The sequence below is a fragment of the Tiliqua scincoides genome, chromosome 3 (genome assembly GCF_035046505.1).
Source record: "Tiliqua scincoides isolate rTilSci1 chromosome 3, rTilSci1.hap2, whole genome shotgun sequence".
NCBI lineage: Eukaryota > Metazoa > Chordata > Lepidosauria > Squamata > Scincidae > Tiliqua > Tiliqua scincoides.
Genome location: NC_089823.1, coordinates 146,710,667 through 146,725,615, shown reverse-complemented (window position 1 = coordinate 146,725,615; position 14,949 = coordinate 146,710,667). Strand labels below are relative to the sequence as shown.

General features: G+C 44.4%; 1 protein-coding gene across 1 annotated transcript in view; it reads right to left on the bottom strand.

The window, feature by feature from the left end:
• Positions 1-14,949, bottom strand: part of PHYHIPL (phytanoyl-CoA 2-hydroxylase interacting protein like) — a 190,167-nt gene that overhangs the window by 53,648 nt on the left and 121,570 nt on the right. The gene's annotated exons all lie outside the window — the stretch shown is intronic.

The window sequence follows — 14,949 nt, the reverse complement described above, 5'->3', positions numbered from 1 at the left end:
GAGCAAGCCCCACTACACACAATGGGACTGACACCTGAGTAGACATGCTTAGGATTGTGCATAGGAAGTCCCCAGCCTCTTCCCTTCCCCACTCACTCACTCACTCACTCACTCCCTGCCTTTTTTTCCTCTTCAGCAACACCACTTCATTGCTCATGTGTGGTATATGAAGATATATGTTTGCAGTCCTCATCATAGTAGCAAGAACAACATGCCTGCCTAGAACTTTCCTGCCTAGAGTTACCAGATTAAAAAATGGGGGAACAGAGTGCCTATACCTTTAACCATTTTGTAGCTGGGGGAATTTTGGCAGGTGCACCATCTGGTCACCCTCTCCCCGGAAGTGATGAACATGGGTGAACGTTTTCACTGTTCAGTTCCTACCCACTTCTTTCTCTCCATTGCATAGAAGGCCAGCTTAGATGGGTACTGGTGACAGAATAGGGTCAAGCAGCAAAGTCTGTGCCAAATCTGGCAACAAGGCCATGCCGGATTAAGGGCCCAGTCCTATCCAACATTCCAGCATTGGTGCAGCCACAATGCAGCCGTGAGGTAAGGGAACAAATGTTCCCTCTGCAACTGCCTCCCCACCACAGCATGCAGTGCACACCCCATTGGCACAGCTGCACCAGCACTGGAAAATTGGATAGGATTGGGCCCTAACCTAGTAGCCGGAGTCACGTGTACCACATGGCGCTGCATTTTCGAGGGCCTCAACACTAAATGCTTGCAAGCTGCCTCTGGTGAAACTGGCATCTCACAATCTGGCAACCCTGTTGTTCACACATTGGGGGAGCACCATGTTACGTGGTCTGTAATCATTACAGACATCATTGATAACATGATACAAATAAATAATTTTGTTTACATTTGACTTTACTGTGGGTATTGTGCCTCAGTGCCGGTGGAGCATGTATTCTGTCGGCACTGGTTGTCACAAGCATGCTGAAAAGCACATTGTGACAGTGGAAGGGATTGAGGTGCCAGCTGAAAGGCCTGCACCAGCCTGCCAGCACCCCAGGAAAACCAGCATGTGCCTGAGCAGGGAAGCTCCATGTGGGCTGGCAGAGGGGCAAGGAGGGGATGGAACAAGGTGGGGAAGGCAGCGATGGGGGTGGTGGGTAGGTGGTTCAGCTAGGAAGGAGGGCAGGAACAATGGCAGCGGCTTATTTTTTATATTTAGGGCCACTTTAACATATGCTACAGGCTCCACCCTAGCTTAATGCGGCCCCCGCAAGGAGGCAGGAGGGGTTATGAGCCTGGCTAAGGCAAAATGAGGCTTGCTTCTCATTTGTGATGTTTTTTGCTTCCTGGTTCAGTAGACACTAATTATTAGTATAATGCAGACAAGTGGTGCTCTTCCATGCTTTGGCTCTTGTCTTCTGCCACACTGGACAACACTAATGCAAACTCCCCCATCATACTTTCTACTCATACATTCTTAAAATAACTTCACATATTTCAAATTTCTCTGTCACCACTGATGTACACCTCTTATGTACAGGTAGTCAATTCATATTCCTTCCTCTCCACACAATGCCTATCACCCTTCCTCTCAATAACTGTACCTCAAGTTATTGATACATCCGGATACTTCAAATTTATACTCCCATTTTGACCAAAAAAGTAAACAAATGCCAACACTTCATATACATCTCACATATGTTTCAGTTTGTAAAGCCAGTCTCTCCCTACAGAAATATGGTCCACTTCTCTTATCAGATTGTGTACATAGCAAAGCTTATTACTATTAATGACATACCAGTGAAGTAATGTAGGATGAGTTATGCCCTGAAAGACTTGAATTGAAAATTTAATTGTAAATCCAAAAAGGCAATTATGGTGCACAAAGGCAGTAAAAAGGTGGTTTTTCCCACCTGCCCCTCAGAGCATATGAAACAATATGACCAGCCAGGAACATGTTTTGTAGATTTGTGTCTTCTCCCTGACTGGAACAATTACCATCTTACTGAGATAGGCATGGGCTTACCAATTAAGCAACTAAGGGCACAATCCTAGCCCCTTATGTCAGTGCTTTCCAGCACTGACAAGGGCAATGCAGCTCTGAGGTAAGGGAACAAACATTCCCTTACTCTGAGGAGGCCTCTGTGAGTGACACACAACTGCAGGATGCAGCACATGTCCCATTGGCACCACTATGCTAGTCCCGGAAAGTACTGACATAAGGGGTTAGGATTGTGCCCTAAACCTGTCTATCTAGGTAAAGGGATGGGCTGGAGAAGGCAGGTGGGTTCCACTCTTCCAGTCAGGGAACTTGATGACATCAAACTTAAGTAACCTTAATGACATCAAACTTGACTTCCGACGGGTGGACTTCCCTCAAATGAGGAGGCTGGTTAGAAGGAGGTTGAAAGGGAGGGTAAAAAGAGTCCAATCTCTCCAGAGTGCATGGAGGCTGCTTAAAACAACAGTAATAGAGGCCCAGCAGAGGTGTATACCGCAAAGAAAGAAGGGTTCCACTAAATCCAGGAGGGTGCCCGCATGGCTAACCAGCCAAGTTAGAGAGGCTGTGAAGGGCAAGGAAGCTTCCTTCCGTAAATGGAAGTCTTGCCCTAATGAGGAGAATAAAAAGGAACATAAACTGTGGCAAAAGAAATGTAAGAAGGTGATACTGGAGGCCAAGCGAGACTATGAGGAACGCATGGCCAGCAACATTAAGGGGAATAATAAAAGCTTCTTCAAATATGTTAGAAGCAGGAAACCTGCCAGAGAAGCGGTTGGCCCTCTGGATGGTGAGGGAGGGAAAGGGGAGATAAAAGGAGACTTAGAGATGGCAGAGAAATTAAATGAGTTCTTTGCATCTGTCTTCACGGCAGAAGACCTCAGGCAGATACCGCTGCCCGAACGGCCCCTCCTGACCGAGGAGTTAAGTCAGATAGAGGTTGAAAGAGAAGATGTTTCAGACCTCATTGATAAATTAAAGATCAATAAGTCACCGGGCCCTGATGGCATCCACCCAAGAGTTATTAAGGAATTGAAGAATGAAGTTGCAGACCTCTTGACTAAGGTATGCAACTTGTCCCTCAAAACGGCCATGGTGCCAGAAGATTGGAGGATAGCAAATGTCATGCCTATTTTTAAAAAGGGAAAGAGGGGGGACCCGGGAAACTATAGGCCGGTCAGCCTAACATCCATACCAGGTAAGATGGTGGAATGCCTCATCAAAGATAGGATCTCAAAACACATAGACAAACAGGCCTTGCTGAGGGAGAGTCAGCATGGCTTCTGTAAGGGTAAGTCTTGCCTCACGAACCTTATAGAATTCTTTGAAAAGGTCAACAGGCATATGGATGCGGGAGAACCCGTGGACATTATATATCTGGACTTTCAGAAGGCGTTTGACATGGTCCCTCACCAAAGGCTACTGAAAAAACTCCACAGTCAGGGAATTAGAGGACAGGTCCTCTCGTGGATTGAGAACTGGTTGGAGGCCAGGAAGCAGAGAGTGGGTGTCAATGGGCAATTTTCACAATGGAGAGAGGTGAAAAGCGGTGTGCCCCAAGGATCTGTCCTGGGACCGGTGCTTTTCAACCTCTTCATAAATGACCTGGAGACAGGGTTGAGCAGTGAAGTGGCTAAGTTTGCAGACGACACCAAACTTTTCCGAGTGGTAAAGACCAGAAGTGATTGTGAGGAGCTCCAGAAGGATCTCTCCAGACTGGCAGAATGGGCAGCAAAATGGCAGATGCGCTTCAATGTCAGTAAGTGTAAAGTCATGCACATTGGGGCAAAAAATCAAAACTTTAGATATAGGCTGATGGGTTCTGAGCTGTCTGTGACAGATCAGGAGAGAGATCTTGGGGTGGTGGTGGACAGGTCGATGAAAGTGTCGACCCAATGTGCGGCGGCAGTGAAGAAGGCCAATTCTATGCTTGGGATCATTAGGAAGGGTATTGAGAACAAAACGGCTAGTATTATAATGCCGTTGTACAAATCTATGGTAAGGCCACACCTGGAATATTGTGTCCAGTTCTGGTCGCCGCATCTCAAAAAGGACATAGTGGAAATGGAAAAGGTGCAAAAGAGAGCGACTAAGATGATTACGGGGCTGGGGCACCTTCCTTATGAGGAAAGGCTGTGGTGTTTGGGCCTCTTCAGCCTAGAAAAGAGACACCTGAGGGGGGACATGATTGAGACATACAAAATTATGCAGGGGATGGACAGAGTGGATAGGGAGATGCTCTTTACACTCTCACATAATACCAGAACCAGGGGACATCCACTAAAATTGAGTGTTGGGCGCGTTAGGACAGACAGAAGAAAATATTTCTTTACTCAGCGTGTGGTCGGTCTGTGGAACTCCTTGCTACAGGATGTGGTGCTGGCGTCTAGCCTAGACGCCTTTAAAAGGGGATTGGACGAGTTTCTGGAGGAAAAATCCATTATGGGGTACAAGCCATGATGTGTATGCGCAACCTCCTGATTTTAGAAATGGGTTATGTCAGAATGCCAGATGCAAGGGAGGGCACCAGGATGAGGTCTCTTGTTATCTGGTGTGCTCCCTGGGGCATTTGGTAGGCTGCTGTGAGATACAGGAAGCTGGACTAGATGGGCCTATGGCCTGATCCAATGGGGCTGTTCTTATGTTCTTATGCTCTTATGATGTCATCAACTTGATGACATCAAACTTAAGTAACCTTAAGTAACCTTAAGATGAGATAAGGATGCTCATCTATGTTTCTGCTGGGTCTGCCATGATACCTGGTGTTAGTTCACAGAAAGCACACTCATTTACTCTCCAGTAAGTGCAGGGACCAGCATTCCTGGGACAATGTAATAGCTAGTGATAGGATTACAGGCCCTACCTAAATACATCAGTGATTTAAAAAAAATAAATTCCATTTGCTTTTCCCTTTAAGCTGCCAGCAAATTTCAGCATTTTGCTACATGTTGGAGATTTTGTGTGCTTTGTGCTTGAGTAGCCTCCCAGTTTCATCTACTGGGTGGTACTAATTATTGTAGCTAATTTGATCAAGAATTTGTGTTCCTCCAGCCAAGTTCAAGCATTTTCAGTCAGCCTTCTTGTACTTTTTTCTAGCCCTCCCTTTCCCCATTTTATTTAATTCTGTTTTGCTTTGATTTTAATAATCAAGTGTGATCATCTGTGATCTACTGTGATCATCTTTATTTTAAATAAGAACCCTGGGGTTTTGTGCTTTCCTGCAAGCGTTTTTTTCATAGACCCCCTCTGCCTGGTCTCTTTAGCCTGGGATGATGCAGACAATAGAACTACTGGTTTCTTCCCCATTCAGCCACTGGTCCCATAAAAAGGAAAAGCAGAAAGGGGTGCATGCACACTAACCACTTTTCCTCTCGGCCAGCTTGGCTTCTCTCAGTATGATCCCTGACAAGACTTTGTGACTTTGTTTGCTGTTGATGGAGCTGTGCAAAACTAAATCATGTGTGGTCTCAAAGCTTGCAATTGATTAACAAACTAATGTAAATTTGATTCTGAACCCAGAAATGTCCCTGTTATAGTTGTAAACCATCCAGTTGCTCTTAAAAGTATCTTTTCTGTAATAGGGCAACTAGCTGTTTGGGAGAGGAATTTAAGTACGGAAAGCAGCATGAAGGATTAAGCTGCCCTCCCTTAGTGCAACAACCTCAATCTAATTTACCCACCCCAAAATTATTTTAAGAAACAAGGGATTGAATCACAAATCTGCAACATCTCATTTGCTTGATGAATCACTGATTTTCATTCATCAGTGATGAATCATTGATTTGCATTCATAGTTAAAAATCGTCTACTAAAGAATTGTAAACTAGTCCAGTCGCATTGCTCAGATTACTGTACTGTTGAGCTTGGAACTTCCATTTAGCATGCAGCCCATCACAGGCTCAGTGGTGTGCATACTAGAGCCCTCACCTCACTCCAAATATATTTGCTTCAGCTTCTCCCATTTCTTTCATCGTAAAAGATGGAAGTAGAGTTGCCACTGAAACTTCAATGAAAAGAAGATTCAAAGCCGATTCAAGGGTTCTTCAGAAACACCTGAATAATTTTTGAGGAAAGTGAAGAGCACTGTTAAAAAACTAATTTCGGGAGGGCAGGGGGACGGGTTGACTCTGTGCCTCTTTACCTGTTACTAAAGCTTACCTGAAGCAGAGTTCACAGTAAATTTAGAGGTTCCCCTTCAAGTTAAATAGTTAAAGAATGTTGAAGCCAACAAAAGAGTGATGAGATCAGTGAAATGTCTCAGAGAGGCGTTCTACAGGGAAGTGGAACTGAAAGACGGGTTTCCACACACATATTTATCACTCAATGATTGCAATAATCAATCGATCCCACTTGCTAGCCAGGACCGTATTAACCCAAGCCCGGGTTCCTAGGCTTTCAGGTATTTCAGGCCCCCTCTGGCACTTCAGTCTTTCACCCCACTATAGCTGACAGCCTGATGCTGGTACAGTAGGTACTAGACCACAGTACATAGCCCTTTATCCATTTTGAAGGTCCTCTGATGAATTCTATTCATAATTTTTTTGCTTCAGCAAAGCCTAGTCCTTGCAGGGCCTCTAGGCTTTAGCCTAGTCAGCCTTATGAATAATACGTTCTTGTTGCTAGCTTTTGGTTGCCATCTGAAAATCTGGCCCATTTGTTTTTAACATTATTTCTGCATGTGGAGTCTATGTTTATTATTGTTTTATGACTTGTGAGGTGCTTAAGGTGATTTACAAATCACATTTGGAAGTGGGAATAAAGGATATAAGTTACCATGAGAACTCCCCCCACACCCACACACAGAATAATTTCCCACAAGTGTGAAATAGGCAGTAGGCATTATCTGGTAGTTGAGCAGAAGGCTGCCTGAAGAATGCTAAGCAGGAGCAGTCTTGGTTGAATTTTGGATGGGAGACTGAAAGCTGATAAAGCTGTCAAGAGACAGCAGAGGCAGAAGGAGTCACAGTTTACAGCTTGGCCAACTGAAACCGCTCCTGCTGGAAGCTCAGAAGGCATACCCAGGTTCCAGATGTGATGACCACACTGTGAAGGATTCATCTGGAAAAGCAGGATTTTCAGAGCTGCCCTTAGAACAATTATTGTAAAAATTAATTGGTACTCTACTATGGAGCTTTGTAAGACTCCTTGGGCATTTTCTTCAGCATGGGAAAGGTGGGGTATGAATGAATGAATGAATGAATGAATAGTCCTCGCATATCAAATCTCCGGCAGAGCTTTCAAATAATATCAAAATGCAGACTTTTTCCCAAAAAGAGATTATTCATATATTCAGCTACAAGTCACAAAGGGCCAGTGCAGATGTTTGCCACTTCCTCTACAAGGAATGGTCCAAGCAGTTATAGCAGCGCAATCTCATAGCAGAAGTAACGTCTGGACACATCCCCAGTACCAGTGACAGCAGTCACTTCTCATTTTTGGCCTCCATATGCTTGTATATATTTCTGTTAAGTAGCAGCTCTTGTAACCAAGGATGTAACAAATCAAATGATGCAACTGCATACAGAAAATATTTCTAGGTTTGCCTGGGATGCTCTGTGTGGAAAAAGCATCAAATCTGCATGTCACTCCTAAGAAATAGCACAGCATGCTATCGAGTGAATTACAAGCATGCATATATCAGCTCCAATACAAGCACCAAAAGGAAAAACAGTCAAGCACAACCAAACTTTTCTTCACATACATTGTGAAGAAAAACAGAGTCAATTTGAGTATTCTTTTGTTAAAAATACAGCATCAAACTTTTTTTCTTTTTGCTGTTCTTGTTTGCTTTTGAAACAAAGTTGTTAGATTTCACAATGTGGTACAGAGCTATCAGCAGAGAAATTAGATGCAAATTAACACACACGGACAGGGAGAGAGAGAGAGAGTGCGCACTGCTGAAAATATTTCGGCTCCTCTTCTGATTAAAAGCCAATAAATACAGATTAAGAGATGTCAAATTCTGGAGTGCTACATGGCTTAGTGGGGTGATAACAGGATATGGGATTTTCACCTCTAGGTCGCTGGTTTTAATGCAGATCAGGATTCAGCTGCGCCTGGAAGTGGCTACCAGCTGTCCAGAGTGTGCCTTTGAAATGAGTTGGTCTTGGTCCATTTCCCAGCAAATAGCAATTCACTTTCCAATAAACATATTTGGCACCTTTTTACTAGCAGTTCCTCCCTTAGGACTGGAACCAGTTTGGGGAATTCTCATTTTAAAACATGAACAGTTATCTTGTTTGGTATAACTTTTTTTGAAATCACCAAAACATCTTGAGATGAAAATATTGTTTCACTCTGATCCCCTCCCCAAGAGGAACAGAGTTTAGGGGCAACCTTTTACAGCGTTAGTTTCCTTACGAGGAAAAAGCATTAAGGATTTTTGTGATATGTATTTGTTTGCAAATACTTGAGACAAAGCAGATAGACATCCAGATAAACAATGTTGGTCTTTAAAGCTCCTTCAGTTTCTATAAAGCACAGCTGCAGAATTCAGATGTGGTTCTCCTCAACTGGCAACACTGTAAGCAGTGGCGTTGCTAGGGAGGTGCAGGGGGTGCAGGCCGCACCAGGTGATGCACCGGGGGGGGTGACGCGCCCTAGGGGGGTGATGTGCTAAAATCGCGGCTTTAGGAGCTACCCCGTCATGCCATACACTGTTGGATGACGAATGTCCAGCAGAATGCAATGCAAAAAACCAGAGTGAAATAGCTCCTTTCCTTCAAAAGTTATGGCCAAAATATTGGAAAGAAAAAAATGCATGGAGCCCCATGGAAAGTGAAAGTGAGCTGTATCACGTGTTTACTCGCGAGTAGGTGTACTTGCCATAGTCCGTCGGAAAGGGCAGGCTGAGAGGAATCAAATGAAACCAGAATGTTCCCGATCCAATGAATGCAGCCCCCCAAAAACACTCCAGAAGGAGGTCCCTCCCTCCCTGCTGAGAGTGTATTGAGCCTGAAATGAAGCCACATGGTTGCATTTACTCGTGAGTAGGCTAACTTGCCTTAGTCCATCGGAAATGGCAGGCTGAGAGGACTCTGTTAGAATGGTCCTGATCCAATGAATGCAGCCGCCCAAAACACCCGAGAAGGCGGTCCCTCCCTTCCAGCTGCGAGTCTGTTGAGCCCTATGGAAAGCGAAGCAGCCTCTTGGTCATGTTTACTTGCGAGTAGGCAGATGTGCCTTGGCTAGTGGTCAGGCCAGGCAAAGACGAATGTGAGTACACCAGAATGGTCTTGATCCAATGGAATTGGAACACAACAAATGCTCCAGAAGGCAGCCTCTATCCCCCCCCAATAAAAAGGACAAAAAAGAGGCTTGAAATGGTAAGGTAAATGGTTTTCTGTTTTGCACTTGCAAAGCCAGGAGGGTATCTAGATATGCCTGGAATAGAAGAACTTTAAACGGGCCACTGGGGAGGGCTGGAAATCTCACTGATTCTTTTCTTTGGGGTGGGGGGGGTGTTATTGCAGGCAGACTACAGAGAAAATTCACTTGGTGGAACAGGACTGGCTCCCCCTTATTTAATTATTTCTTTTATTTTAATTTAATTATTTATAATTATTTTAATTTGCTTGATGATGTCACTTCTGGCCATGACATCACTCCCAATGGGTCCCGGACAGATTGTCATTCTAAAAAGTGGGTCCCGGTGCTAAATGTTTGAGAACTGCTGCAATAAGGTGCTAGTAAGTTGACACGGGGGTTTGTGTGTGACTCTAAAAGTTTTCAAAATCACTAAAATCAGAATTTGGAGGAATAAAACCATCATGTTATATATAACTCAATGTGTAATTTCATGCAGAATGCAATGAAACAAACCACATTGAAATATCTGTGTTCTAACAAAACGTTTTGTGCGGTACACAGGACCTGGTTAGAGATGTAAACGTTAATGAGCCATTGGGGAACAGTGATCATGCTGCGATCCGTTTTGACGTGCACGTTGGGGGAAGAATACCAGGCAAATCTCTAACAAAAACCCTTGACTTCCGACGGGCAGACTTCCCTCAAATGAGGAGGCTGGTTAGGAGGAGGTTGAAAGGGAGGGTAAAAAGAGTCCAATCTCTCCAGAGTGCATGGAGGCTGCTTAAAACAACAGTAATAGAGGCCCAGCAGAGGTGTATACCGCAAAGAAAGAAGGGTTCCACTAAATCCAGGAGAGTGCCCGCATGGCTAACCAGCCAAGTTAGAGAGGCTGTGAAGGGCAAGGAAGCTTCCTTCCGTAAATGGAAGTCTTGCCCTAATGAAGAGAATAAAAAGGAACATAAACTGTGGCAAAAGAAATGTAAGAAGGTGATAGGGGAGGCCAAGCGAGACTATGAGGAACGCATGGCCAGCAACATTAAGGGGAATAATAAAAGCTTCTTCAAATATGTTAGAAGCAGGAAACCCGCCAGAGAAGCGGTTGGCCCTCTGGATGGTGAGGGAGGGAAAGGGGAGATAAAAGGAGACTTAGAGATGGCAGAGAAATTAAATGAGTTCTTTGCATCTGTCTTCACGGCAGAAGACCTCGGGCAGATACCGCTGCCTGAACGGCCCCTCCTAACCGAGGAGTTAAGTCAGATAGAGGTTAAAAGAGAAGATGTTTCAGACCTCATTGATAAATTAAAGATCAATAAGTCACCGGGCCCTGATGGCATACACCCAAGGGTTATTAAGGAATTGAAGAATGAAGTTGCAGATCTCTTGACTAAGATATGCAACTTGTCCCTCAAAACAGCCACGGTACCAGAAGATTGGAGGATAGCAAATGTCACGCCTATTTTTAAAAAGGGAAAGAGGGGGGACCCGGGAAACTATAGGCCGGTCAGCCTAACATCCATACCGGGTAAGATGGTGGAATGCCTCATCAAAGATAGGATCTCAAAACACATAGACGAACAGGCCTTGCTGAGGGAGAGTCAGCATGGCTTCTGTAAGGGTAAGTCTTGCCTCACGAACCTTATAGAATTCTTTGAAAAGGTCAACAGGCATGTGGATGCGGGAGAACCCGTGGACATTATATATCTGGACTTTCAGAAGGCATTTGACACGGTCCCTCACCAAAGGCTACTGAAAAAACTCCACAGTCAGGGAATTAGAGGACAGGTCCTCTCGTGGATTGAGAACTGGTTGGAGGCCAGGAAGCAGAGAGTGGGTGTCAATGGGCAATTTTCACAATGGAGAGAGGTGAAAAGCGGTGTGCCCCAAGGATCTGTCCTGGGACCGGTGCTTTTCAACCTCTTCATAAATGACCTGGAGACAGGGTTGAGCAGTGAAGTGGCTAAGTTTGCAGACGACACCAAACTTTTCCGAGTGGTGAAGACCAGAAGTGATTGTGAGGAGCTCCAGAAGGATCTCTCCAGACTGGCAGAATGGGCAGCAAAATGGCAGATGCGCTTCAATGTCAGTAAGTGTAAAGTCATGCACATTGGGGCAAAAAATCAAAACTTTAGATATAGGCTGATGGGTTCTGAGCTGTCTGTGACAGATCAGGAGAGAGATCTTGGGGTGGTGGTGGACAGGTCGATGAAAGTGTCGACCCAATGTGCGGCGGCAGTGAAGAAGGCCAATTCTATGCTTGGGATCATTAGGAAGGGTATTGAGAACAAAACGGCTAATATTATAATGCCGTTGTACAAATCGATGGTAAGGCCACACCTGGAGTATTGTGTCCAGTTCTGGTCGCCGCATCTCAAAAAGGACATAGTGGAAATGGAAAAGGTGCAAAAGAGAGCGACTAAGATGATTATGGGGCTGGGGCACCTTCCTTATGAGGAAAGGCTACGGCGTTTGGGCCTCTTCAGCCTAGAAAAGAGACGCTTGAGGGGGGACATGATTGAGACATACAAAATTATGCAGGGGATGGACAGAGTGGATAGGGAGATGCTCTTTACACTCTCACATAATACCAGAACCAGGGGACATCCACTAAAATTGAGTGTTGGGCGGGTTAGGACAGACAAAAGAAAATATTTCTTTACTCAGCGCGTGGTCGGTCTGTGGAACTCCTTGCCACAGGATGTGGTGCTGGCGTCTAGCCTAGACGCCTTTAAAAGGGGATTGGACGAGTTTCTGGAGGAAAAATCCATTATGGGGTACAAGCCATGATGTGTATGCGCAACCTCCTGATTTTAGGAATGGGTTAAGTCAGAATGCCAGATGTAGGGGAGAGCACCAGGACGAGGTCTCTTGTTATCTGGTGTGCTTCCTGGGGCATTTGGTGGGCCGCTGTGAGATACAGGAAGCTGGACTAGATGGGCCTATGGCCTGATCCAGTGGGGCTGTTCTTATGTTCTTATGTAAAAGGTACAGCCAAAAAACCAGTGGGAGTGGGGCGATGGTACATCACTACACCCACCACCTGGGGCATTGCCCCACCCACTGCACCTTCCCGCACCAGGTGTCACGAATCCTAGCGACGCCAGTGACTGTAAGACCAACAAAATTGTTTCCTGCTCACCTAACAAGTGGTATGTGTCTAGTTGCCTCTAGCCACCAGCCTTCAAAAGCTATTAAGCAAATAATCAAAACAGAAGGACCCAAAGACATGGCCACTTGGTGAAACACAATAATATTCCCATATCTATTGGACTTCACTGGATTCGGCTTGAGACTAAATGCCAGTTACTACTACCCTTTTCCTTCAAGTTATCTACAGTGCAATCCTATACATGTTTACACAGAAGTAAGTCCCCCCATGTACAATGAAACTTACTATCAGGTAAGTGACTACAGAGGATTGGAATCCTAGACACCAGAGCTATTCAAACTGGGGCGTCGTGATGCCCCAGCCTGACAGTCCTGGCCTCTGCTCCCTTAAGGGGCGGGGGCAGGCAGAAGGCAGCAACGCAATCCCCAAGATTGTGTCGCTAAGGGGGGCTGCAGGAACTGGGAAGTACTCACCAGTCCCTGCAGCAGCATGTCAGGGGTGTGGGGAGCCCTGCGCAAGCATCTGCAGGGCTCCCTGACATTCCAAAACTGAAAGTGGAGCGATGGTGCTCCACTTCCACAAAACCGGAAGTACAGCGCGATCACTCTGCTTTCACTTTCAGGAGGCTGGGGAGCCCTGCAGGCACTCACGCAGGGTTCCCCACACCCCCGGCAGACTGCTGCAGGGGCTGTGAGTACATCCCAGTCCCTGCAACCCCCTTTAGTGACGTGATCCTAGGGATCGCGTTGCTGCCTTCCCCCCCCTGCTCCCACTGCCTCCCTCCCCTCTCTTGCAAGGACTTACCACCGTCCTCAAACTCCCTGACAGTTTGAAAACCACAGCTAGACACCTATGCAAATGTTTTGATAATAGAATTCCTATTATCCAAACGTCCAGCAACGGGCACAGACAAATAACATCTGCAATAACACCTTGCAAAATTGATTAAACCAATGTAGTCTTACACAGCTGCTCAAAAAGAATTTTGGGAATTTCAAGATGGAAAGAAAACAAGTAATGCACTCATCTCTCAAAGCCACAGCTAGAAAATGGAAAATAGTGGACTTCATATTCACCTGGTTGCATTTGGAGCTTAAAAACACAAGAGAAAGTTCTTATGAACTTAAGAACAGAAGAGAAGGGGCCCCTGAGGATTCCTTTTCTTTTTTGTGTTTTGGTTTTTCTTTCCCCCAGATTTCTGAATCATAAAATAGATTTGGGAGGGAGGGGAAAAAAAAATAATTGGAGTGAAAATTCAAAAACTATAGAGCAAAGGGCCAGGCTGAGTCATAGAGAAGATTCATTAATGAACTACAACCTGAGAGGACAGACACTGAGTCAGTGGAGAAGGTGAGGAAAAACTAATAAACAAATGAAATGATAGAAATAGAACAAATGTGTAGGCAACAGCAAAAAGCAGAGAGACTGGGGGAGAATTTGATTTAAGTACTGACAGTAATTCATTACACTGAAAAGAAGAAGGAAGGGGCAAATTTCACTTTAGAAAGTGAGAAGGAATAGGACAATATCCTCTATCTGCACTGTTCTTGCTATGCAAACCTTTTCTGATGCCCAAACCATTTTTAATGTTTTGAAGCATGCCATCAATCCACCGCTGCCCCATTGATTTGCATTTCTGTACCATCTTTAAGATGTATTAAAGGACCAACCAACACCCCCACCTTTACATAATCCTGCATGCAATTTTCTAAAATCCCTTGTCCATGCAATAAATACATGAAATAACCCTTGTCTTTGACGTAAATAAAAGGGAGAAAAAGAAATTACAACAGACAGAAAAGGGAGAAAAACTAAGTAGAGATTAATATCTGCTACTACACATTAACTACAGTATACCGACTTCCCATCTCACGTCTTTCATTTGTATAGCAGGTCTACATTACAAAGAGTAGTGGCTCTCCAATTTTATATGCATCTTATTCTCCTGTTGCTAATTCTTCATCAGTTTAAGGGCACAATCCTAACCAGGTCTACTCAGAAGTAAGTCCTATTTTGTTCAATGGGCCTTAGGACTGCAGCCTAAATCACTTACACCACACTTTTGTTCTTGGAGAAAACTCCTGATTCCAGTACTGTACCATCAAACGTTGAATCTACTTATTAATTTCTATTAAAAGTTGCTTTCATTGACTCTGGGTTATCAAATAAGTGTTGGAAATGTAATGAGCTAGAAGGAACTTTTTATCATATGTGGTGGACATGCGAAAAAGCAAAGAAATATTGGAAAATGATACATAAAGTGTTGCAAGAGATATTGCATTGCATATTACCATTCAAACCAGAACTATTCCTCCTAAATGTGACATCAGAAATTAAAGACCAACCTAAGAAACACCTTATTGTAAATATTGTTACAGCGGCAAGGATATTGTTTGCGCAAAAATGGAAATCTATAGATGTACCAACTAAAGAAGATTTAATAGATAAAATCTGTGAAGTAGCAGAAATGTTAAAACTTCAACAGAAAGAATGAAAGAGAGAGATTTCGATAGAGTAAGAAAATATTGGAAGTTTTTTTATGATTGGGTAGATAAATCTAGTTAGATAAAAT